At 33.8% G+C, this 26,221-nt stretch overlaps 1 long non-coding RNA gene across 1 annotated transcript; it reads left to right on the plus strand.

Moving 5' to 3' along the window:
- The first annotated feature begins 3,740 nt into the window (after positions 1-3,740).
- Positions 3,741-4,515, plus strand: LOC124456639. Its single transcript, XR_006952360.1, has 2 exons — positions 3,741-4,182; positions 4,435-4,515. It is a non-coding gene; the product is annotated as an uncharacterized LOC124456639 (long non-coding RNA).
- Positions 4,516-26,221: the final 21,706 nt, after the last annotated feature.

Genomic DNA, 26,221 nt, shown 5'->3' on the forward strand with positions numbered 1-26,221 from the left:
TCCAGCAAAGTGCGAAGATCATATATTCATCAAATTTTGACTATTTTAGGCAAAATCATTACATTAAATTCCATAAAGTATCAATAACCTCAATCATCAAATGCTTGTCAATATTTAAGGTCATTGAAACAAGCATAAACTGACGGAAACGAAAAATGACTTTTCTACCGGAATTTCTAGCTATTTCATTTTTCTATATTACTCTTTCCAAATGCCATGAAAAAACTGTTTATAAGTTACGAAATTGTTGAATTAAATTGTTTTAAAATATAGCAGTACAAGTTTACGCATACCCCACCAACACTCAATTTCTCTGTAAAGCTTCAAACTTGATGAAGCTTTACACATATGCAAACAAAAACCGATCTTAACAAACAAATTAAACATTTTAACACCATTTTCTAATTGTAAACATTCTAACTTGTCTCTATCACACACATATCTACCTTTTTCTATCTTTACGTGGACCTTTATGTTTATTTTTTTTTCGACCTTATTGTTCATCTCGTTTATATGTTATACAAGATATTTCAAACAGTGGTCATCTTATAGGAAACAAGCATTTTTTTTAAAGTGGAAAAGGACACTAATTTATTTTAACTTGCTTTTTTCTGAATGCAAAGCCATTTAGGTTCCATTTATTAATAATTTACTTATATCTTTCTGTCATTTACATTTCTCTCTAAAATCTTTAAACGACATGCATCAACACTTTTCCAACATTCCACAAAAGAAAAGATTGAAAAATAGTATCATGAAGAAGAAAACCTTTTATTATTTTCTAAAAAAATAATGACGAGTGTCATTGCTTATTTGAGTTCTAGTGTGCACGTATATATTGCTTAAGATATTTTGTAGATAAATTTAAGTTATTTTGGTTAGTTTCCGTGTTTTGTTATCCAAAGAAATTAAATTTTTAAAGAACGCTTCAGAGGTCTTCCTTCTACTTAATTCTATTATTAAATTTGTAAAAGGTATAATTCTTGTTTGAAGATATTAAAATTTTTAAACATCTCCACTACTAGATTAGAACAGGAAACATGCAAGTGATTAAAAACGTTTTGTTATCTGCATTTGCTAAAATCGTTTTGTACAGCTCTTCCAAAAGTACAAAACTTGTCTGTCAAATATTCCATAGATTAATGGATTGACAGCGTTTGAGGCAAGAATCTTAACACAAACACCAACAAAATAATGTATCACGTTAGTTTCTGCATTATAATAGTTCTGAAATCAAGCTGTCATATAATAAATCTGACCAACTGAAAAACAGAGAACCGTTAAAGCACAAACAATAAATGTTTTCAAACTTCGAATATATCTTTGAGAACTTGAGTTGAAGGAGTATTGAAAATGAGACGGTGTTGCATTGGAGAATGTTCTTAGGGCTTTTCTTTGTTTCATCAATGCTCGAGCGATTATGGAGTAAGTCACAGTCATGAAGACTATTGGGAAAATGTGGGCACATAAAAAAAACGGAAGCACTTCGTAAATGTAATAACGACGTTCAGGATCGTCAACGCAGTTGACAATTACTATTCCAACTGCCGCAACCAAACTAATGATGTACGCTAAGCCACAAACGATGTTTATCTTTCGTCGACTGAACCAAGGTTTCAATGGATGAGCTATGGCACGATAACGTAGAACTGAAATGATTAACATCATAGATACTCCACTTATTTGAAAAAAAACATCTAACCTGCCTCTTGAGCAAGCCAACCAAAATGATTTAATTTTCAACATATATAAAACACTTAATATCAATACAAATGCGTCACATATCGCGAGATGTAAGACAAGAAAGTAATAGTTCTTCTTTAACAGAATCTTTTGTTTTAATATTGAAGCGATCACAAGAGTATTTCCAAAAATACCAAATGTGGATATTGCACTACTCAACACAAAGAAAATTTCCAAGATAAAAATATGATAGATATAATTGACTTACTATACGTTTTGGAGTGGTCTGTATATTTCTGTATTTCGCTTTGCAAATACCAAAACGAATTTGGTTTTTTGGTGATCTGTAAGTAAAATACTGAAAAAAGGTGCTATATAGCTTGCTGCCTTCCATGTTAGCTATACTGACCAATCAGAATTCATGAAAGTTTATAATGCGTAATTACATAACCAAGCATCAACAAAACTTAATGCTTTTTACAATATTTAATTTTAAAATATTATTACAGTTAAATAAAAGCAAACGCACGTAACGTCTCATCACAGCTGCAAATGTGAATAGGCACGTTCCCTAAGACAAAGCGCATTCAAAAGTATCCAAATCTACCACATTTTATTCAACGAAAGGCCATATTGAACAATAAATTTTGACTGTGAAAGGATGTTTTATGCAGTGCGGTGTTTGAAATTAGATGAAGATATGATCTTCGCACTTTGCTGGACAATTTAAGCAATTGTCTCATGAACCTGAAAAATACAACGGGATCCCGTTGAGTCACCCGAATTTTTCTGGTTCATGAGACAATTGCTTAACTTGTCCAGCAAAGTGCGAAGATCATATATTCATCAAATTTTGACTATTTTAGGCAAAATCATTACATTAAATTCCATAAAGTATCAATAACCTCAATGATCAAATGCTTGTCAATATTTAAGGTCATTAAAACAAGCATATACTGACGGAAACGAAAAATGACTTTTCTACCGGAATTTCTAGCTATTTCATTTGACTATATTACTCTTTCCAAATGCCATGAAAAAGTGTTTATAAGTTACGAAGTTGTTGAATTAAATTGTTTTAAAATATAGCAGTACAAGTTTACGCATCTGTTCTTTCTTATTAGTTCTAACTTAATGTTTTAAATACTCCAAATGCACTCGCTCATGTTTCTCTATCCTAGACACCACCAACACTTAATTTCTTTGTAAAGCTTCTAACTTGATGAAGCTTTACACATATGCAAACAAAAACCGATCTTAACAAACAAATGAAACATTTTAACACCATTTTGTAATTGTAAACATTCTAACTTGTCTCTATCACACACATATCTACCTTTTTCTATCTTTACGTGGACCTTTATGTTCATTTTTTTTTCGACCTTATTGTTCATCTCGTTTATATGTTATACAAGATATTTCAAACAGTGGTCATCTTATAGGAAACAAGCATTGTTTTTAAAAGTGGAAAAGGACACTAATTTATTTTAACTTGCTTTTCTCTGAATGCAAAGCCATTTTAGGTTCTATTCATTAATAATTTACTTTTATCTTTCTGTCTTTCATTTCTCTCTCGAATCTTTAAAAGAACATGCATCAACACTTATCCAACATTCCACAGGAGAAAAAATTGAAAAATAGTATTATAATGAAGAAACTTTATTATTTTCTAGAAAAATGACGACGAGTGTCATTACTTATTTGGGTTCTAGTGTGCACGTATATATTGCTTATAGGCTGTGATCTGTGACCGATTTTCTTTCATTCCCGTTGGACACCTCAAGGAAGGTCGTGAAAAATTCAAGACAGAACGACTTTTACATGCTTAACGCAGTTTTACTTCTTGTCATCTCCAAAAAGCTGCAGTTTTATTGCTATATTACATTAAAATTTTAAAATTTGTAGCTCATTACAATTTCGGAATCCCCCATTTTCCTAGGAAACTTCATGTTATTTATATTTTGTGTGCTAGTGCCAGACCTAATAGAGAGCTATTCTGCACGATAATACTGGGAACATAAATAAAATGTCTGAAAGAAATACATATTTTACTCGTGCATTAGGTTGGATTTTAGCAATTGTTGCGAAGATAATATTTTGAAAGTTATAATCGTATTGTGCAAGACAAGGCGCGCTTTTTTTAAAGGTCTGTCTCGAATTCGTCGTCAATGTCATCATCTAAAAACTCCTCTTCCTTCCTCAACATCATTGTCGTCATCAATATCTACATTCGTGCATGCAGTACACGACCATACATCTGTGTACTTCACTCCTGCTTCGTTACATAAACAACGTTGGGAGTTACAGCCAGGTTGCAGCCAGTCTTACAACCACAATGAACGTTATCAAGTAGGGAATTCGGCGCTAGGGGAATGGTCATCCATACGATTTCAGACTTGCAGTTTCCCGTCACTCGTTTGCCACCCATTTTCATCCGGAGGAGTAATATCCATTTGTGGTTGTAAACAGAAAGGCCAAAGCGCGGCTTGGTACAAAAATGTAAGTTCCATAAACTTCCATTGCTAATCAAGAGTTAGTGTAAATATTGCTAAAGTCATTCTTATTGCATTCTGTATACAACTGAGAGGTATTTTGCAAAAGAAGTTAAAATCTCAGTTAAGAAGCATAAAATCTCAAAACAGCAAGCTAGAACTCAACATTATATGATTCTTAGAACAAACTTAGTTACTATTTGTTTACAATATGTCAGAAGTGGTAAACTTTTGTATTTTTCAACAATCTCTTTCATAGGTTGTAATGATTGTTAATCTTCAGTTAAGGCTTTATGCTCAAGATCATGTTTTACAGTTCAAGAAAGAATATTTTTCAGTGAGCCATTTCAGAAGCCAGAAAGCTGGGGTTTTGCTTGGGTTGAAACTTGTTTTATTGTAAATTTGATTAGCGAGGACTTTCATAGATAAAAGTTGTCTTTGTCATACCATGAAAAGGAGAGTGAAAAAGTTCTGGCACATTGATTGAAAAAGTGATCCTGTATATATATTTCTCAACAAGAAATGTAGTTATGATTTTGATCTATACAAACTAATTTACTCTGTGTCCTTTGATAAAAGTTTATAATGTTGATTTAAAATAAAGAATATCTGAATTATTTTTGAAGTCATTCTTTATATAATCAATGCATGGAAACAGCAACTAAAGATGGTTTTGGGACATTGGTATGTAATGGAGACAAGATCCTCTGTTAGAAGTAAGTGAGCAAGCACTTTAATGCTTAGTGTAGGTTCTACAAAACCAAAAAAAATGTTGTCCTTCTATATTTAAAAAGAGAAATTTCAGAATTCTACTCTTCCAAAGTAAAGAATGGACTTCACTTATCCTATGTGGAGTGAACTTGTAGAAAGAGTGGTCAAAACATTGAATCAAAGTAATTCTTGTGTTTAGTGAGTCTAATAGCCTGATAGCAATACTTTTAAAACTTTATTTTTGCTCTTGCATCACTTAAAGCAGGTTAATCAGAAAAGCATGTACTTTATGGAATCTGTAACATAGCTGTAAGCTGCTAAATGTTTGTTCTACAATTTTTACATTAATCTTAGGCCTATGCATAATGATGTGCCTCTTTAAAAGCTTATTAACAAAAAAATTCTTTAGTGGTAATGATCAATTTCTTACCAAGCTTTAGTGTTTAAGGAAAAATTTATGGAAAGATGCGTTGCTATCCTTCGAAAAGTGAAGTTGCGCACGATTTAACCATGAGTTCTTAAAACTGACAAGATTTAGGTCTAAAACAGGCTTCTCCTATGTTGATACATAAGTGCAAAGGTGACAGTTTAGGTTTGCTCCCAAAATTTTCGACAGAATTCTTCATTTAAAACTTACATTTTACTTGGACTTTATTAAGAATATCGCTTTTTTGCCACCTTTCAAGATGGCGCCGTTAATAAATTTGCCTCACCATAACAACGGCAGTTAGATCAGAGAGTTCCGCACCAAAAAAATGGCGACATTCAAAATTGAAGGAGCGAGGAATTTTGAAATTCAACCGCGAAATACTAAAAAACTGCAGCTTTTTAGAAGTGACAATAAAAAGAATATCAAACAGCAAGTGACTTTCTATCTATTTTGAAAATTTTGCGACCTTCCTTGAGGTGTCCAACGAAACTCATTTTTAAAGCATATTTTTGAGGCACAGATCACGGCCTATTAAGGTATTTTGTAGATAAATTTAAGTTATTTTGGTTAGTTTCCGTGTTTTTTATCCAAAGAAATTAAATTTTAAAGAACGCTTCAGAGGTCTTCCTTCTACTTAATTCTATTATTAAATTTGTAAAGGTATAATTCTTGTTTGAAGATATTAAAATTTTTAAACATCTCCACTACTAGATTAGAACAGGAAACATGCAAGTGATTAAAAACGTTTTGTTATCTGCATTTGCTAAAATCGTTTTGTACAGCACTTCCAAAAGTACAAAACTTGTCTGTCAAATATTCCATAGATTAATGGATTGACAGCGTTTGAGGCAAGAATCTTAACACAAACACCAACAAAATAATGTATCACGTTAGTTTCTGCATTATAATAGTTCTGAAATCAAGCTGTCATATAATAAATCTGACCAACTGAAAAACAGAGAACCGTTAAAGCACAAACAATAAATGTTTTCAAACTTCGAATATATCTTTGAGAACTTGAGTTGAAGGAGTATTGAAAATGAGACGGTGTTGCATTGGAGAATGTTCTTAGGGCTTTTCTTTGTTTCATCAATGCTCGAGCGATTATGGAGTAAGTCACAGTCATGAAGACTATTGGGAAAATGTGGGCACATAAAAAAAACGGAAGCACTTCGTAAATGTAATAACGACGTTCAGGATCGTCAACGCACTTGACAATTACTTTTCCAACTGCCGCAACCAAACTAATGATGTACGCTAAGCCACAAACGATGTTTATCTTTCGTCGACTGAACCAAGGTTTCAATGGATGAACTATGGCACGATAACGTAGAACTGAAATGATTAACATCATAGATACTCCACTTATTTGAAAAAAAACATCTAAGCTGCCTCTTGAGCAAGCCAACCAAAATGATTTAGTTTTCAACATATATAAAACACTTAATATCAATACAAATGCGTCACATATCGCGAGATGTAAGACAAAAAAGTAATAGTTCTTCTTTAACAGAATCTTTTGTTTTAATATTGAAGCGATCACAAGAGTATTTCAAAATACCAAATGTGGATATTGCACTACTCAACACAAAGAAAATTTCCAAGATAAAAATATGATAGATATAATTGACTTACTATACGTTTTGGAGTGGTCTGTATATTTCTGTATTTCGCTTTGCAAATACCAAAACGAATTTGGTTTTTTGGTGATCTGTAAGTAAAATACTGAAAAAAGGTGCTATATAGCTTGCTGCCTTCCATGTTAGCTATACTGACCAATCAGAATTCATGAAAGTTTATAATGCGTAATTACATAACCAAACATCAACAAAACTTAATGCTTTTTACAATATTTAATTTTAAAATATTATTGCAGTTAAATAAAAGCAAATGCACGTAACGTCTCATCACAGCTGAAATGTGAATAGGCATGTTCCCTAAGACAAAGCGCATTCAAAAGTATCCAAATTTATCATATTTTATTCGACGAAAAACCATATTGAACAATAAATTTTGACTGTTTTAGGCAAAATCATTACATGAAATTCCATAAAATATCAATAACATCAATGATCAAATGCTTGTCAATATTTAAGGTCATGGAAACAAGCATAAACTGACGGAAACGAGAAATGACGTTTTTACGAGAATTTCTAGCTTTTTCATTTTTTCTATATTTCACTTTCCAAATGCCATGAAAAACGGTTCATTAGTTTTTAAGTTGTTCAAGTAAATTGTTTTAAAATATAGCAGTACAAGTTTACGCAACTGCTCTTTCTCATTCATTCTAACTTATTGTTTTAAACATTCGAAATACACTCGCTCATGTTTCAGTATCCTAGTTCTCTTATGCTATTTCAAAACAACACTCTATTTAATTGTCAAATATTCCACGTGAATGACAGGTTGAAATACAATATAGTTAAAAACAATTTTCATTATTTTGGAAAAATTGTCTTATTCGGGATCTATGTAAAGATTACTTGAAAACTGTAATGTGCAGCTAACTTTGATTTTATTCTAGTTAGTTTTAGGTTTCAACGTGTATCATTCGAAGAAAATATTTTTTCAGTAAGCACGTTAGAGGTCTTCTTGGTTCTGATACTGACTCAATAAAGGATTTGTTTTTGAAACATTAATTAGACGTAAACAGTTTAAACTTTAAAACAGGAAACATGTAAGCAATTGCCAAACGTCCTGTTATCTGAATTAGCTAATAATTATCTTCTTGTGCACCACTTCCAAAAGTACAAAACATTTCTGTCAAATATTCCATAGATTAATGGATTGACAGCGTGTGATCCCAAAATTCTTACACAATAAACAACTGATTAGTTTACCGTGTTAGTTTCAGCAGAATAAAACAAATGCAATCCATTAGCTGTCATATAATAAATATGACCAACGGGAAAACAGAGAACCGTTATTGCACAAACGAAAAACGTTTTTAAACCCCGAGTATATCTTTGAGAACTTGAAATGGAGGAGCATTGAAAATGAGACGGTGTTGCATTATGGAATGCTCTTAGGGATTTTCTTTGTTTGATCAATGCTCGAGCGATTATGGGTAAGTTACAGTCATGAATATTATTGGGAAAATGTAGAAACAGGCAAAAAAAAGGCAGCCATTCGTTAATGTAATAACGACGTCGAGGAAATTTAATGCACTGTGGATTAGTAAATAAAACTGCTGTAACCAAACCAATGATGTACGATAAGCCACGAACGATTTTTATCTTTCGTCCACTGAAGGAAAGTTTCAATGGATGAACTATTGCACGAAAACGAAGAACTGAAATGATAAACATCATAGATACTCCACCCTATTTGAAAAAAATGTTGTTTCAACATTTAAACTACTAGAAAAAGAAAAATGCGAGTGATTGAATATCAAACGTCTGTCATCTGCATTAGCTTAAATTTCTATTCTTGTTCAACACTTTCAAAAGTGCAGGACTTGTCTATCAAATATTCCACATATTGATACACTGATTGCGGGCGACCACAGAATTCTAACACAATAAGCAAGTGATGGATTTACCGTGCTAGTTTCTGAAAAGTAAAACCAATGCAACCAAGCTATAGTATAGAGAACATACAGTAGGGCCACTCTATTGAACTTTTTCGTGCCACGCATATCTTATTACGCACGTGATTACCCTATTTGCAGCCAGTAAATTGCATTGTGTAACGAATAGGATTGACGATATGGCAAACAGCAGCCAGTAAACTAATTAAATATACAGCAGACAGTTGCACAGCGAAGTGGCACTACTGTATATTCCTATACTGTGACCAAGCTCTAACATGATTAATACTTATTTGTACTTTGTCATTTTGTACACGGTAGTTTAGACAGTGAATTTTCTTGTGTTTTGTAAAAATCCATCATAAAAGAGTGGACGAAAATTCAAGCCATCAAACTAACGTTTATTGTTGACGACATTTTATGGCAATTTCATAATTACCAACGAGACCCCTTCTGCAGACAAGCAGCCCACTCAGTGACTCTCTCGGCAGTTCAAAAATCATACTTCTTGTATACCATGTTTATAAACCGTATAAGTAAAGAAGGCTACCAAAGATGTGAGGAAATCATTGTTTGCAGCGGTTGAAGACGATCTAAATATTCATATTCACATAGTGCTCTTAATCTCTTACATCCCTTATCCTTAAACCGAATGACGTATCTTCCTGTTCTCTTATTTATCCTCCTAAGTCCTCTTGTTATCTTATACATTTTTTTTACTAATTTTTTAAGTCCTTTGCTATTCATTCAAAAAATCTTCTTAGTACAACGACTATTGTTTTTCCTGTCTTCCTGATCATATTTGCTGCATTTATCCATTTATCTGAGAGTTTATTTTGATCACCTAGAGCCTTTCTCAAATCTTCCCTTAAAACCAGACCACCCTCTTCATATTGAAATGTTTTAAAATTCAAATTTTGTTTTTGAAAAATTGCGTACACAAATCATATCAATAATTTTGCATTCATGAGCAGAACGCACAAAAAAATTCTCATTCTTAAACTAAAAGTAAACATTCTAAAAGGTAAGATATTTACAGCGTTCTAAAATGTAGAGAAATTCTGCGTGTTGCATCGAAGCAGTAGCTGACAAAACCATTTAACGGTTAAGCCTGATTAATAGGTTTTTTCAAAGTACCCAAAAACTGAAGTACATTTTAGAAAGAGAATTTCGTATCTAATCCTGAGGTTATAAAGACGTTATAGTTTGTATATTTTCTCCGTTATTGCACTGCGTATATATAGTGGCGGATAACTAATTACGGGGCCTGTAGGCTGCGACAAAGCTGTGGGTTTTAAGTGATATTTGTTCCTACAAATAATTTCAGTGTTTTGATGACGTTTGCGTTTCTTGCGTTCCATTGCTTTTGCATTTTCTGGCTTCTGTTTGTAACTCATATAGTGTAAACATTGAGGAACAAATTTAATGTTCAAACTGAGTAAGTCTCCTGCACTTTATGAGTTTTGTGCATTAAGCATTAAAACAGTAGATCGTAAAGTTTCCAGCAGCATATATGGTCGAATTTTAGAACATAAAGGCAAAAGGGAAAATATGTCTAAATATAACGGGCGTCTTGAAAAGCGGGCCTGTAGGCTTCAGCCTACTTAGCCTACTGCGTTTATAATACGTTACTGCGTGTATGCAGTCAAAATGCTTTTATCTCATTTTAGTATTTATTTGTTCAGTATAAAGCAAAATATGCGATGTTTACAAAGACGCAAATTGTTTTGTAAAATGCTGTTGTAGATTGAATAAATGTCTTTATCTACGACAAATTTGACAGGAAACTGATCACTTTTAAATATTTGTTGACAGAAAGAACTCTGCAAAATTACTTTTAAGATCATCATGTGGAACACATTTATTTGTTTTATTTGTAAAGTAAACATCACTAAACCATGCAAGCAAAACAGTCCATAGATTGCTTTTCAAATTTTTAAAACTTAACCCTATGTTTGAATATTTTATATTTTATCCATAAAAACGCATTTTATAAAAAAAAACGTAAAATAAATGGCAACTTTAAAATTATTTTTGTATTCATTTCGATCTTTAGAGCGCACATATCGACACAGCTGTAATGGATGTTTTAGTTTTTTTGATTATTCACTGAATATAATAACACAATTTTGACTTTGAAGCTTTTTAATTGGTTCATTTTGAAGTATGAATATTGATGATTATTATTTGAAAACTGAAAAGCACATTTCTTAATTGCATTTTAAAAGAGAAGCACAGAAAAAAAGACCTCTCTAGGAAAGTTGGACAGATAATATATCATTTCATATCTTCATGGCCGTACACGTGTTTTGCAAGTTTTGGTATGTTCAATTGGTATTGTTGGAAATTCTCTTGTGATCGTTACACTGTTAAAACAAAAGATTCTGTTAAAGAAGAACTACTACTTTCTTGTTTTACATCTCGCAATATGTGACGCATTTTCACTATTGGTATTATTTCTCATTAAGATCAATTTGAAAATCAATATACTTTGGTTCAGCTGCGTACGTATACGACACATAAGTTTGCCTTTTTGTGTAACTGGAATATCTATGATGTTGATCATTTCAGTTCTACGATATCGTGCGACAGTTTATCCATTGAAACCTTCCTTCAGTCGAGGAAAGATAAAAATCGTTTGTTGTTTAGCATACATCATTGGTTTGGTTGCGACAGTTGGAATGAGAATTCAAGAGTGCATTGTGGATCCTCAAGGACGTTATTACATTTACACAGCGTTTGCGTTTTATTCATGTTTCTACATTTTCCCAATAATCTTCATGACTGTGACTTACTCCATAATAGCTCGAGCATTGATGAAACAAAGAAAAGCAATACGAGCACTCTCCAATCCGACAAATTCTCATGTACCATCCTCCACCAGCTCAAGTCTTCGAAGATATATTCGAAGTTTGAAAACATTTTTTGTTTGTGCTTTAACGGTTCTTTGTTTTTCAGTTGGTCATATTTATAATATGACAGCTTTGTTGCAGCAGTACTATAATGAAGAATCTAACATGACACATGCATTTGTTGGTAATTGGCTTAGAATTCTGGGGTCGTACGTTGTCAATCCATTAATCTATGGAATATTTGACAGAAAAGTGCTGTACTTTTGGAAGTCCTGCACAGGAAAGCAAATTTAAGCAAATGCAGATAACAAAACGTTTTTAATCACTTGCATGATTCCTGTTCTAATCTAGTAGTGGAGATGCTTAAAAATTTTACTGTCTTGAAACAAGAATTATACCTTTTACAAATGTAATAATAGAATTAAGAAGAAGGAAGACCTCTAATGCCTTCTTTAAAAATTTAATTGCTTTGAATAACACAACACAGAAAGTAACCAAAATAACTCAAAGTTAGCTGCAAAATAACTTAAGCAATATATAAGTGCACACTAGAACCCAAATAAGTAATGACACTTGTGGTCATTTTTCTAGTAAATAATAAAAGTTTTCTTCATTATAATACTATTTTTCAATTTTTTCTTCTGTGGAATGTTGGAAAAGTGTTGATGCCAGTCTTTTAAAGATTCAAGAGAGAAATATATAGATAGAAAGATAAAATAAATTATTAATAAATAGAACCTAAAATGGCTTCGCATTCAGAAAAAAGCAAATTAAAATAAATTTGTGTCCTAGAAGAACTACTACTGGAAGAACTATACTTTCTTCTCTTGCATCTCGCAATATGTGACTTACTTTCACTGTTAAGTATATTATTCTTCGTTGTCATATATTACGCTTGGAAAAGCGTTCCGATCTTTTTCAGATGTTCTGCAAATGGCAAATACATATTATTTAAAGCAAGTGAAGTTTGTATGATGTTGATCATTTAAGTTCTACGTTATCATGTGATATTTCATCTATTGAAACCTTCCTTCAGTAAACGAAAGATGAAAATAATTTGTGGTTTAGGCTACATCATGGGTTTGGTTGCTAGAGTTGGATTTTTAATTCAAGGGTGCATTGTGGATCATCGAAATCATTATAACATAAACCAAGTATTTGCCTTTCTTTTCTTGTTTCTACATTTTCCCAATAATATTCATGATTGTAATTCACTCCATATTCGCCCGAGCATTTATCAAACAAAAAAAAGCACTAAGAGCTAACTCCAATCCAATACAATTTCATACACAGTTCTCCACCTGCTCAAGTCTTCAAAGACTCACTCAGAATCGTAAGAATTTTTTCGTTTGCATCAGCACAGTTCTCTGCTTTGCAGCTGGTAATATTTATTATTTGGTTGTATATTCGCTGAATATTAGCAGTGTTTTTTCATCTACTGTTTCAATTAATCTTAACATTGCTTATGCTGTACGTATTTTGGGATCACACTCGTTAAATCCTCTGATCTGAAAAGTATGAAAATTGCGAAAATCTAGTTTTAACGAAATTTTCATACTTTTAATAAAGTCAATAGCTATAAGAACGCAGCATAACAATATGATATGAATAAGCTCGTTCTCGAAAACCAAATCATTTATTTTAAAGCTTTCGATGACAGAAAGCAACAATTCTTTAATTTTCATAGCCAACTTCCCATCATGTTCTTGGCTTGATGAAAAAAAACTAACAACCGTTTTTTTTTTCACACGATATATAACTACCATCATTGTCTATAAGAGTGAATAAATGAGATAAGTCTCACACGTTCTCAGTAAACTTTCGAAAATTTCTCAATATTTCACTATTTTTTTAAGGGTTGCATCACTAAGCCATGCAAGTTAAATTTTTAAAAATTAAACCTTTGGTTGAATATTTTATACTTTATACTATTGAGCTGTAACAGATGGAAGGCTACTTGTAATAGAAAAGCTTAATAATTTTTTGAAGCCAAATTTGACCTCCAGACACGCGTGTCTGCCCAATAAGACTAGAAAAGGTGATCAGGAGAGTATTTCCAACAATGCCAAATACATACATTGCGACATGCAAAAATACAAATGCTGCCATTAAAATATGATATGATATATTATCTGCAAATATTCTAGAGTGGCCCTTTTTCTGGGTTTATTTTTAATTTAAAATGCAATAAAGACCTGCGTGTTTTTCAATTTTTAAATAACAGTCAGCAGTCTTCGCTTTTTTACTTCTGCAATATATATATTGTTGGATGGTGCTAAAAACGTACTTCAAACTTAACCAATTAAAAAACCTTAAAACGAAAACTGTGTTAATATATTCAATGAATAAGCAGAAAAAACTAATACAGCCATTACAGCTGTGTCAATATGTGCGTTCTCTTCAACGAAACGAATACAAAAGTAATTTTGAAGTTGCCATTTTCTGTAGTGTTTTCATTGTCGATTTCCACTGGTTGCCATATTGATAAATAATCGCATGTAGCAAAAAGGGTTTGTGTTGATTTTGTGCTGTGTAACGAGATGCATTTTGTAGCAACTTATTAACGCGGCTGCTTAGGCCAATTTGAATTCAAATCAAATTGGAATTGAATCAAACAAAAAGAACTAATATACAGCCATCACAGCATAGGCGTACCGGAACTATCATTTCTGGAGCGGCTGTGAATAATTTTAGCAATGTAGGATCGGCCTTATTTCTCCCACCTAACTTTTAAAATTTGCCCAACTTTTTAATATTCAAACTGTCTTTAGGATAGCAGCTGCCACCCTGCCCTCCTTCGCTTACGCCTATGCATTAGAGTTTACTCAATAAGCGTGCTCTCAAGTTTAAAATGAATTCGAAAACATTTGTAGATTTGCCATTTATAGAATGTTTTCACCAAGGATTTAGAACCCAGTCCCGTGAATCATAGATGTGTAACTATTAAGGCGAAGCAAGTTCTTTAACAGAATCTTCTTTCAATATTGAAGCGATCACAAAAGTATTTCCAGCAATGCCAAAATGCACAACAAATGTATTTAACTGCTACAATTACAGTTTATATATATGTTGGTATATGAATGATGTAAATTGTAAGCTTTATTCCTTACAAGTATTTTCTTAAAAATTTTCCAGCAAGCAACACATGTCTACATTGCTTTTCAAATTTGTCAGTCATGACCGCTGGTTTATAACTACAAAGTAAATGGTTTGATGCTGGGAGTATCGTTACATATTTGTAGATGTAGATCGTCCAGGTTGGTATAGTCCTGAGAAGGACTGTTTTTGCTATTGTTGACTGACGTTTCGACAACCTTAGCGGTAGTCATCTTTAGTGTCAAATGAGGAGTAAACGTCAGGTTAGCCGTATTTGTTATCTGGTTCTTACGTTTACTCCTCATTTGACTCTGAAGGTGACTACCGCTAAGGTTGTCGAAACGTCAGTCAACAACAACAAAAACAGTCCTTCTCAGGTTTATAACTATTTCATTTAAATGCATGGAAGCACATTACTTCTATCAAGAATAGTTGAGTGACGACCCTGAAAACCATTTACAACACTACATCGGCATGAAAACAACACTTTATAGTGTATTCACTATATCGGCAACCATTTACCAATATCTGTCCTTTTTTATTTTTATTCTGAACACGAAATCCTTACGATTATTTCCTCTTCATTTTTTTGCTTGCATCAAACATTCCATTTATGTCAGGACTAAAGATTCCCATGCATTTCTAGAGCACACGCGATGATTGCGTCTATTGAAAATTTATGTTTATCAAAACATTAAAGCAAATGTTAATTGCATGTTTTTTCTTTACGTATTTCATTCTAAATCCGTAGGATTGTTATTAAACGTCCAATTGCTACATAAACTTCTTTCATATATTGAATAACGTCTTTACCTATGGGGCTGATTACATGAGCCGGGAAGCTTATACATTTTCACTTGTCTCGATATGTTCATTTGGCGTTATTGGAAATAGTCTTGTGATCGCTTCGTTATTAAGACAAAAGATTTTGTTAAAGAAGAACTTCTACTTTCTTGTCTTGCATCTCGCGATATGTGACTTGCTGGTACTGCTAACAATATTTCCAATATGCATCATAAGAGTCACTACATCGTTCAACTGCGTGTGTATGGATCGCACAATAGTTTGGTTTCAAATAAGTGGAGTTTCTATGATGTTGATCATTTCATTTTTACGTTATCGTGCGATAGTTCATCCATTGAAACCTTCTTTCAGTCGACGAAAGATAAAAATCGTTTGTGGCTTAGCGTACATCATTGGTTTTCTTATGGCAGTTGAAGTAGCAACTCAACCGTGCATTTTAGGTCCTGAAGGTCGTTATTACATTTATACGTTGCTTGCTTTTTACGCCTGTTTCTACATAATCCCAGTATTGTTCATGACTGTTGTTTACTCCATAATCGCTCGAACATTGATCAAACAAAAAAAAGCACTAAAAGAATTCTCCAATGTCACACAGTCCCATCTACAATCCAACTCAAGTCTTCAAAGACACACTCAGAATCGTAAAACATTTTTCGTTTGCATCAGCACGGTTTTCTGCTTTGCATTGGGTCATATTTATTTCACAATAGCTCGGTTGGACATGTTTTATTCTGCAGAAACTAACTTGTTAAATCTATTAGTTGCTTATTGTTTTCGAGTTCTCGGCTCGCACGCCGTCAATCCATTAATCTATGGAGTATTAGACAGGAAAGTGTTGTGTTTTTGGAAGCGCTGCACAGGAAGACAAATTTAAGCTAATTCAGATCGAAAAACGTTTGCTTTTGAATCACTTACATATGTTTCCTGTTCTATAGATAGTTTTGGTGTTGTAACCATGTGCTATTTTCCTCATCCACCTTAATTAAAAAAGGTCAAGTTGAGCCTCTTTTGTCAACTTACATTGGGTAGAAATCACACAAAATTGGTATCCATAAAGCGAAATTTCATGAACGGCTTTTGTTCTTCAGGCTTATTTAGGTACAATTAGTATAAACTATAAGACTTAGATTTGTAATCACCACCAGAAAAGATTTCTCTACAGTTTTTATATTTTTATTAAAAAATTGGCCTCGTGCTGTAATCAAAAGACAAACAGCTGTTTTTTAAACCCTCAAGATATATTTGACACCAGTGCTCATATATGTAAATATGTAAAATAAGCCCTCATTCATTAAGTATATTATCTCTAAGTTTGTAATCTTTGAGTGTAGTTTACTTAAGCACATAATATTTTACTTTACAATTTTGGCCGTAAAAGCATTGAATTTCTCATATGTAGAATATTCCACAAACAACTGTGGATCTTATAAAGATTCAAATTAGTTAAAAAAAATGGAGAAAAATCTAGAAATTACCATACTTGGTATGTTGTTTTGGAAATGATAACATGTTTTTTGCTTTTAATTGTTGCAAAAAATTTCTAGCACCTTTGCTATCAGCAAACATTTAATCAACGGGAATTGATGATAACTTTCTCAATTTCTGAAATTTTCTCAATTTAGTGAAATAGTATATTTCAAATGACTCTAATATGGTTTTGTGTCAAATAAGTTGACCAACTTAGATAATTTTTATGTGTTTTATCAAAGAAAACGTGCCTATTCACACAACTCTAATGCTACGCTAGCTATATTGCTATTGTTTTTTTTATTCACTGAAAAGGAAATTATTGAAAAGGTTAAGTATTTTCACAACATGTTTCTGATTAGTCTCTTTCAACTTACATATACATATTAGGGACGTTTATTTGGTCAGCCATATGTCAATCCTATCGTTTTGGAAGCTTATTGCTTTCCCATGCATTGTCGCAATGTATGTGTATTTGGTGTTGTTGGAAATACCTTCTTTCAATCGAAGAAAGATAAAATATTTTGTGGTATAGCGTACATCAATGGTTTTGTAACGACATTTGGAATGAAAATTCAAGTCTTTATTGTAGATCTTTGAGGTCCATATCTTCTTTAAAAATTCTTTATTTATTTTTTCTCGCTTCTCTGCTTTGCAGTGAGTTATAGAATCATGGCAGCTTGCAGCAGCCAGCTTATGCACTGATTTAATAGCGCTTCTTCATTTAGTGTTGTTATTTTTGAATACATTCCTTTGGTCATCTGTTCAGTTTCAACTAATAGCTTTGCCCTTTTGTCCCAGAAGTGTTACAAGTCGCATTCTTTTCATTTGAGAACAGAGAAGAATTATGGAGAAGTACAAAGATGGTTTAGTGTACGATTTAAAACTTAAAGCTTTTCCTAAATAAAACAAGTTCTCCCGGTTATTCAGATATTGGTGATAAAATTCTATTCTCTCTTTTCAGATTTGTCATTTCCATAGTGTACTGTACTTCATTGTACTTTGAACCAATCATAAACTTTGATCAAAAATTCAAACTTTATTGTAGTTATGGTGCAGGTATGGTCCCGGAAGTAAACGGAGCTGTTATCCGTGTCAATTAGTTTCCAGTCCTAGGAAGTAAACAGGACGCGCGCGTGTAAACCGGAAACGAACTTAGTGGGGGAATGTTGAATGTGATAGGTCATCATAATAAAGCGAAATGAAACAATTGACAAGAAATATTATCTAATTTATTAAAGCATCCAATAAAATGTCTTAAAGCCCTCATTGTATTTCATTACACGATTCACTATTTAGTCGAACTATCGTCTTAAAAAATGTTATTTGCGTTGTTCATTATTGCATTGCTTTTGGACGTTTTGAAAAAAGACAAAAAATATGGCACACATGTTTAATCAGATATATGCAGACACTGTTGAGTTTGAAGAAGTTAGTCACAGCGATCTTATCAATTTGATTTTCGTCGATTTTATAAGTAAAAAGATTCAAGAGCTACGGAGAGCTGAAAAGGATGAAAGTAAAGCAGATCCTTGGGTAGAGTATCAAAACGTTTTAGAAATGATGACTGAGGAAGATCGTTGGTTCAATTTTGCAGCTCGAGCAGTCGAAACAATTAATCGCGAACATGTCTGGAATGGAATATGTGAAGCCTTTAAGTTTCTAAAGAACTGTGGACCTTCGAACTCTCACAAGACATATTTTGACAAACTGTTTAGTGCTACTTGGGTAGAACTAATGTTAATGTACACGGAGACAAAACGTCTTCCTTTTTTTCAACATCTCTTTGACTATGCTGATTGTAGTTGTAAACTGAAATACAAATCAACTATGTAATTGCTTTGACAAAAAGAAAAAATAAGAATATAAATTTCAATGTTATTGCATTTTGACTTCAGTTGTTTTATGACCATGTCATTGTGAAAATGGGAATCGGTAGCAGCAAACGTGAAAATAGAAATGCAAAAAGGGATAAAAATCATAATCGTCAGAAAATTTTTCGCCTGGGTATAAGTTTCGGACGCAACGATCTCAATCTTGAGGGTCATTTGCAAGCAGGATACACAAGTAAAACTGTTAAAAATTATGGACCCGCTGCGATTAAACTTCCAACAGATAATGCGATAGAAGATACACTGCCTGTAACTGAAAACATTGAACCCGTCGATAATGAGTAGTTAAAAGAAATTGACATCGAATTGCAAAATTATTATCACGAGAACATTGTCATGAGTAACGTTGACCAGTACTTAGCCGGTGTATACTTCAATCCAAAACGTCCTGGAAGCTACGGAGGTGTTGAACGTTTGTACCGCGATGTAAAGGCAAAAGGAATATATGACATTAGTCGTGAAAGAATTAAAGAATGGCTCATGCAACAAGGCGCATACTCTTTGCATAAACCTATTCGAAGAAAGTTTGAAAGAAATCGTGTCGTAGTGAGTGGTATTGACGACCAGTGGCAATTGGATCTTGCAGACATGCAATCTTTGCAAAAGTATAATGATGGTTATCGCTATCTTCTTATCTGTATTGATGTTTTTTTCCAAATATGCATGGGCTGTTCCATTAAAAAAGAAAACAGGATCGTCGTTGGTAGAAGCTTTTAAAAAGATATTGTCATCAGGGCGTAAACCGACACACATTCAAACGGATCAAGGCTCGGAGTTTTTTAATCGAGACTTTAAGAAACTTTTGGCAGAAGAAAACGTTACCTTATTTAATACATTTAACGAGACGAAGGCATCCATCGTTGAACGTTTGATACGTACACTGAAAACAAAAATGTGGCGCTACTTCACAGCAAACAAAACCATGAGATACATTGACATGCTTCCTGATCTATTGTATTCTTATATACATAGCATGCATCGCAGCATTAAGGAAAAACCGATCAACGTTAAAAGTGAAAATGAAGATAGAATTCGGCAAAATCTATACGAAGATAGCAAATTAAATAAACCTATGCATGTAAAATATAAGTTTGATATAGGTAACCAAGTACGAATAAGTAAAATAAAACGAAGGTTTGAGAAGGGGTATTTACCAAATTTTTCAAAAGAAATTTTCACTGTAAGTCAAAAAATACCGCGCAATCCTCCTGTATACAGACTGAAAGATCATGAAGGGGACGAACTTCAAGGAACATTTTATGAAAAAGAACTTCAAAAAGTCATCAAGAAAGACGATGTTTATGAGATTGAAAAAATACTTAAGAAACGTGGTAGAGGGGGCAATGTACAATATTTTGTAATGTGGTCTGGCTACCCTAACAAATTTAATTCATGGGTACCAGCATCGGAAATACATATATAAAACGTAACCGTTTTCATGATTTTTTCATTTCACATTATACCTTAAAGATGAGCGGGACACACTTCTATCTGACATTACCTAGTAATGCATCTCTCTCTGTATTTCCTGAGAATAAGATTTCAGGTTATCGCGTAAAACTACCTCACGTTGTGAATTTAAATGGTAATTGGGAAGTAGGATTGCATTCAATTACATATCCTCATACATGGTACACGTTGAAAAAAAGGTTTGGATACACATATATATGTAACTCACAAAACAGGTCTACCTATTCCGGTATTTGTCGACTATGGCTTGTATGAAAAAGCCTTCGACCTAGTAAAATCAGATAACGATACTCTTGACAAAGAAGTAAAAGACAATATCAAATTGAGCTTTGACCCGCGAACAGAAAAAATTAAAGTGCATGTAAGACAGGGTTACAAAATATCATTTAATCAACGAATGTCGGTCTTACTCGGCTTTGGCGGAAAAAACGTAGAGATTTTCAAAACAACCGAAAGTCCTTATGCTTGTGATTTGCACGGATCCGTCATGATGTATGTATATTGCAACATTGTACAACCGCAAGTTGTTGGAGAAGTCAATGTAAAATTACTAAAGGCAGTTGCTATTCAAGGAAAATATGGAGACATTGTTTCAGGAACATTCACTAATATCCAATACTTACCCGTGCAAACAAAATCTTTTGAGGACATCGAAATTCTCTTAAGGGACGAGTTAGGAAATCCCATCGCATTTGAACGAGGGAAGTCGATAGTGACACTTCATTTCAGAAAACAATCCTTATCTTATTTTACATAAGAAAAAAATATGAGTAGAACAAACCGTTATGTTCAATATTATCTCGATCAGCAAAAAGGATACGGATCACAACCTGTCTTTAGAGGAGCATCCTGGCAAAAAGGTTATGGGCAGATGGGTTATGGTCTTGGTGGTTTATTTCGTAGATTGGCTAGAGCTGCAATACCTTTGGCAAAAACCGGCGCAAAAGCTCTAGGTAAAATTGCCCTCGATACAGGTGCAAACGTTTTGGGTGATGTTATCTCAGGGAAAAGTTTTAAAAAGTCTGCAAAATCTCGTGTTAATCAAGCAGCAAAAGAAACAGGGAAAAAAGCTGTAAATCGTATACAACAGTTTGCTCAAACAGGAAGAGGAAAACCCCAGAAGAAACAGGCAAAAAAAACAGCTAAAAAGAGAAAAGCATCGTCTTCTCATGTCATTTACCATTCAGCCAAGAGACATAAAGCAGCTAAAGAAGCAGAAGATATTTTCGGTTAAATATGGAGTTCGTTCATCCAAAATCAGCAGAATGTACAAAAAGTGAACTTGACATATTTTTCGTACCCCCAACGCAAACCAGTTTGGAAAAGGGGCGATGGATAGACCATCCACCTGTCTCTAGTGTATCTGAAAGCGGTCCGATTACCTTTTTAGCGCCAGGTACAGAAGATTATGTTGACTTGTCCAACACAATGTTGATGGTCAGAGCAAAAGTAACGAAAGCTGACGGTGGAAATCTCGACGATGGCGCTAAAGTAGGACCGGTGTAGGACCGGTGAACAATTTCTTGCATAGTTTGTTTAAGCAAGTTGATGTGTTTTTGAAAGGGAAGCTAGTAACCCAAGCGACAGGAACTTATCCTTATCGTGCATATATCGATACACTTTTGAATTATGGTCCATCAGCTAAACAATCCCAGCTGACAGCTGTGTTGTTTTACAAGGACGAAGCTTCAAAAATGTAGGTTGCCGACCCAGCAAACGCCAGTCTAAACAAAGGCTTGAAAACACGAAGTAAGTTTAGTGCGAGAAGTGCAATTGTCGAAATGGGAGGCCCTATATTTTGTGATGTTTTCTTCGGGGAACGCCTCCTGCTTAGCTATGTTGATTTGAAAGTGGTATTGAACCGTACCAGTGACGAGTTTGCCCTAATGGCATCCGAGGACGATGCAGCATTTAAAGTGAAACTGGTGGATGTTTATCTAAAAGTTCGCAAAGTTAAAGTGAATCCTAGTAGAGCTATGTCTCACGAAGTTGCACTGAAAAAAAGCCCAGCCGTTTACCCTGTAAGGCGTGTGGACTGCAAAAGTTTCATCATTCCATCAGGAAACCCATCGTTGCAAAAAGATAATCTTTTCAACGGTTTGGTACCGAAATCACTTGTCGTCGGACTTGTTGCAAGTGCTGCATTCAATGGTGCTTATAAATTAAACCCATTCAATTTCCAGCATTTCAACGTTTCATCCTTAGGCATTTCTGTAAACGGCGAATCTCTACCATCTAAACCTTTCAAGCTGTCGTTTGGTAACAATCCTAGATACATAGAAGCATTTCTATCACAATTTGCTGGCACTGGAAAAATGTTTTGAACGCCGGAAATGGAATTGATCGTGACGAGTTTCTAAAGGGTTTTGCTTTGTACTGTTTTGATTTGACGCCTGATATGTGTGTACGGGAGAACATTTTAATACAGTGCAAAAAGGAAATCTTGCCATTGACATACAATTCTCAACAGCACCAACTAATGCTGTTAGTCTTGTGTGCTATGGAGAGTTTGAAAACGTGATCTTTATCGATTCTGAGAGGAATGTTGTCTATGACTACATTGGTTAAATGAACACCTCACAAATATCGTCTGCTTTGAGATCGGATCCTGTTATAAGCAAGAAATTTCTTGGCGTTTTTCCAGCCAACCGTTTACCTAAAGTAATCAAAAGTTATCCGAATGGGTTTATAGCAAACATCGATATCAGCGGAAAACCTGGAAGTCATTACGTTGCATTTTACTTTCCGTCTGAACGAAAAGCCGAATTCTTCGACAGCTATGGCCAGTCGCCTGAGACTTATCATAAATTCTTTAGAGATTATTTGAAACATTATGATTGGGATTTTAATGCACGCAAATTACAAAGTATTTGGACCGATGTATGTGGACAATATTGTATATTTTACCTAAGCCAAAGAGTGCGGGGTCATAGTATGAGTAGAATTGTAAGCATGTTTGATGGTAATACAGTTGAAAACGATAAGAAGGTATCGAATTTTGTTAACAAACATTTTCAAATAGAATCTAGTGTAATCCCTAACGACGGAAATCAGTCAAGTACAAACTTATTTGTAAAAGATTGAAGTATTTAATAATGAATAAAAAGTTCTCTGTGTGACTTAATTGCTTGCATTTTGTATTTACATATTTTCATTGACAACAAAGAGGAAAATGATATCAACTGCGATTTTATTTAAAGAAAAATCCTTTACAAGACATATTAATAGCTTAACCAACGTAATTGAGTTTTCTTGTGTGTAGTGGAAGCTTTGGGCGTTATGAATTTCGTTTTGATGAACTAGGATAAACTGTTTCGTTTTCTTCACGTGGTGAAGTTTCCATTTGAGCCTCCTTCCATCTCATATCGTTCCTAACCAAATCTCGAGGAATGTTTATTTTTGATAAAACACGAAAGAATTCTTTAGACCCTTTAGGATTGAAATTTTTCCTTCCTCTCACAGCATCGCTAATTAGATCTGTTATGTTTGATTGCGGAATGGTGACTCCCTCAAGTTTGACTTGTCCAGAACCGTCCCAAGATATTATACTTGGCTGTGTTCTAAGGCGCTGCAATATTGCTTTCGCCCGCTCACGCATAGTTTTTGGCACACTTTGTACAATGACAGAGTCAGCTAATGTCTGATTTTCGTTGTCACTTATTATGTTTTTTTCATTCCCATCAACAGTGTCCACCACACGTACCATGGGTATCTGATTATCTTTCTGTTGCTTCAATTTAAGGAATTGTTCAAAGTTTGCGTTAAAAAGTTTTTGTCTTTGATCGTCACTCATGTCGTCTTGTTGAAGAATATGCGAGAGCTGCGAGTCTTTACTCATCATATTCATCATGATCGGACTAGTTTCAAGTTTTTGTTGTTTTTCGTATCTGTTAAATACATCTTCAGGTACAAGAATCATACGCTTGGCATGTTTCATTTTGTCAACAAACTACCTAGCACTGTCAAAACCGGAGGTAGTAACGCAGTCAGCAGATTTCCTCCTTTTGGATTTAAAAGTTTTTTCTTCTTTGCTCGTGAGATTTTTTTGTTAGCTAGAGCTCTCAGGTGTTTCTTGTACCTTGACAACACTCGCTTTTGACTGGCAGATACTGGAACAGTTCCTTTTAAAACATTGATAGCACATTCACATATGCACACAATAACGTCGGAGGGTCCATGCTCAATTATCACCTTTCGAACTTTTGGTTTAGATTTTGCGAGTACTTGCAAATACGCAAGATTGTTCCTAATTCGCTTAGACATAGTGCTTAAATGATTGTTGATGTCGATGATTATCGCTTTTGTACATACACAATGTGCTTTTCATCAGGCAGGATATTTGTTCTGACACGCATATTGTCAGGTGTGAGCTGATGTAAATCGAGCATGAGATAACCGTATGCACGACTCGTAGCGTCTTGAAACGACTCCAAAATGTAGTTGACATTTTTAGGGTACATTTGACGGGCCAAAGTTGAAATACCTAGAGAATCTCTCGGGTTTTTAAAAATGATCATATAATGGGAGTTAAGCTTATCGTTCTTGATTGTTTACCCGGAGGGAATAAATTTTGCGTTAAATACATGACAGATATCCCTCGATGATGTGACCCGCGGGTGAATAAATCAGACATTCGTTGATCATTAGAACATTCTGACATAAGATCGTCTACAATGACTAAAGAGTTTTGACATCCTTCCAAAATATCGGTCAAGTTGTCAGGGAACCCTTCAACAAAAATTACATTCGGTATCCTTTTAACCATTTCGTCAAATTCCATCTGAGGTTCGCCATAGCAGTAAATGGTTTTATTTGGAACTGGGTGAAACAACTGGGTCAAATTATAAAGCATCGACCTAACGAGATGACTCTTACCAGATTGACTTTGCCCGAAAATGTAAAAGTTAGCTGGTGTTTTAAAACGCACGTCCATTGTCTTGCAAATGAAAACAGAATTATTTTACAAGAGACTATATACCATCATGCATATATCAATTAAATATACTCTATAAACAAGTTAAATACTTAATCAACAAGAAGCTGATTGGATGCTCTGCTCTAAAACACTGAGCACATAATCAATCGCAAACATTTTCTTTCATCAATTGATTAGTTAATCATGTCGTTCACATGGCAAAACATTGTGAAAAGTTGGGTTTCTTCAACTCAAGGAAGTAATAGTCAACATTGTATAACAGACTTGATAAGGCATTTGGCATATGCCAATATTATTCCAACTAGAATTATGAACAGTCAAAGCCTTCACATCATTCTATTGGCACAAATAATGTTAGAAACCTTGGATCGTGTCTCAGTACCAAAAGCAATGCAACATCCAACATACTTCGTTTATCGTGCAAATGCAAAAGAAGTAATGGTCCACGACCTTCAAGATAGAATTGCGAAAAATATCAAACAATTGGAGAATGATGAGGGTGTAAATATTCATCATTATTATAAATTGAACATTGAAAATATGATGGACATGGATTAACTACTTTTTAAATGTATCTTTGAAAATATTAATACGATGTCTATAAGCATTAAATTGATAATTACTATTAAACCTTCGATAAAAAGAAACGTTATTTTCATCTTCAGGCATTTCAATGTCATTTATAAATGTTTTATCATATTCGTTCTCTGATTCAAAATCCATATCTTCCTCGTCGTCAGTTTCCAATAAACTAATATCGTTTGCGTTTTCTTCATTCTCAAAAATCATGTCACCGTCATCACCATCCTTAACAACATCTTTATACACCAAAACGTCTTCCATTTCTTCATTACTACAT

The sequence above is a fragment of the Xenia sp. Carnegie-2017 genome, unplaced genomic scaffold (genome assembly GCF_021976095.1).
Source record: "Xenia sp. Carnegie-2017 unplaced genomic scaffold, XeniaSp_v1 HiC_scaffold_58, whole genome shotgun sequence".
Taxonomy (NCBI): Eukaryota; Metazoa; Cnidaria; class Anthozoa; order Malacalcyonacea; family Xeniidae; genus Xenia; species Xenia sp. Carnegie-2017.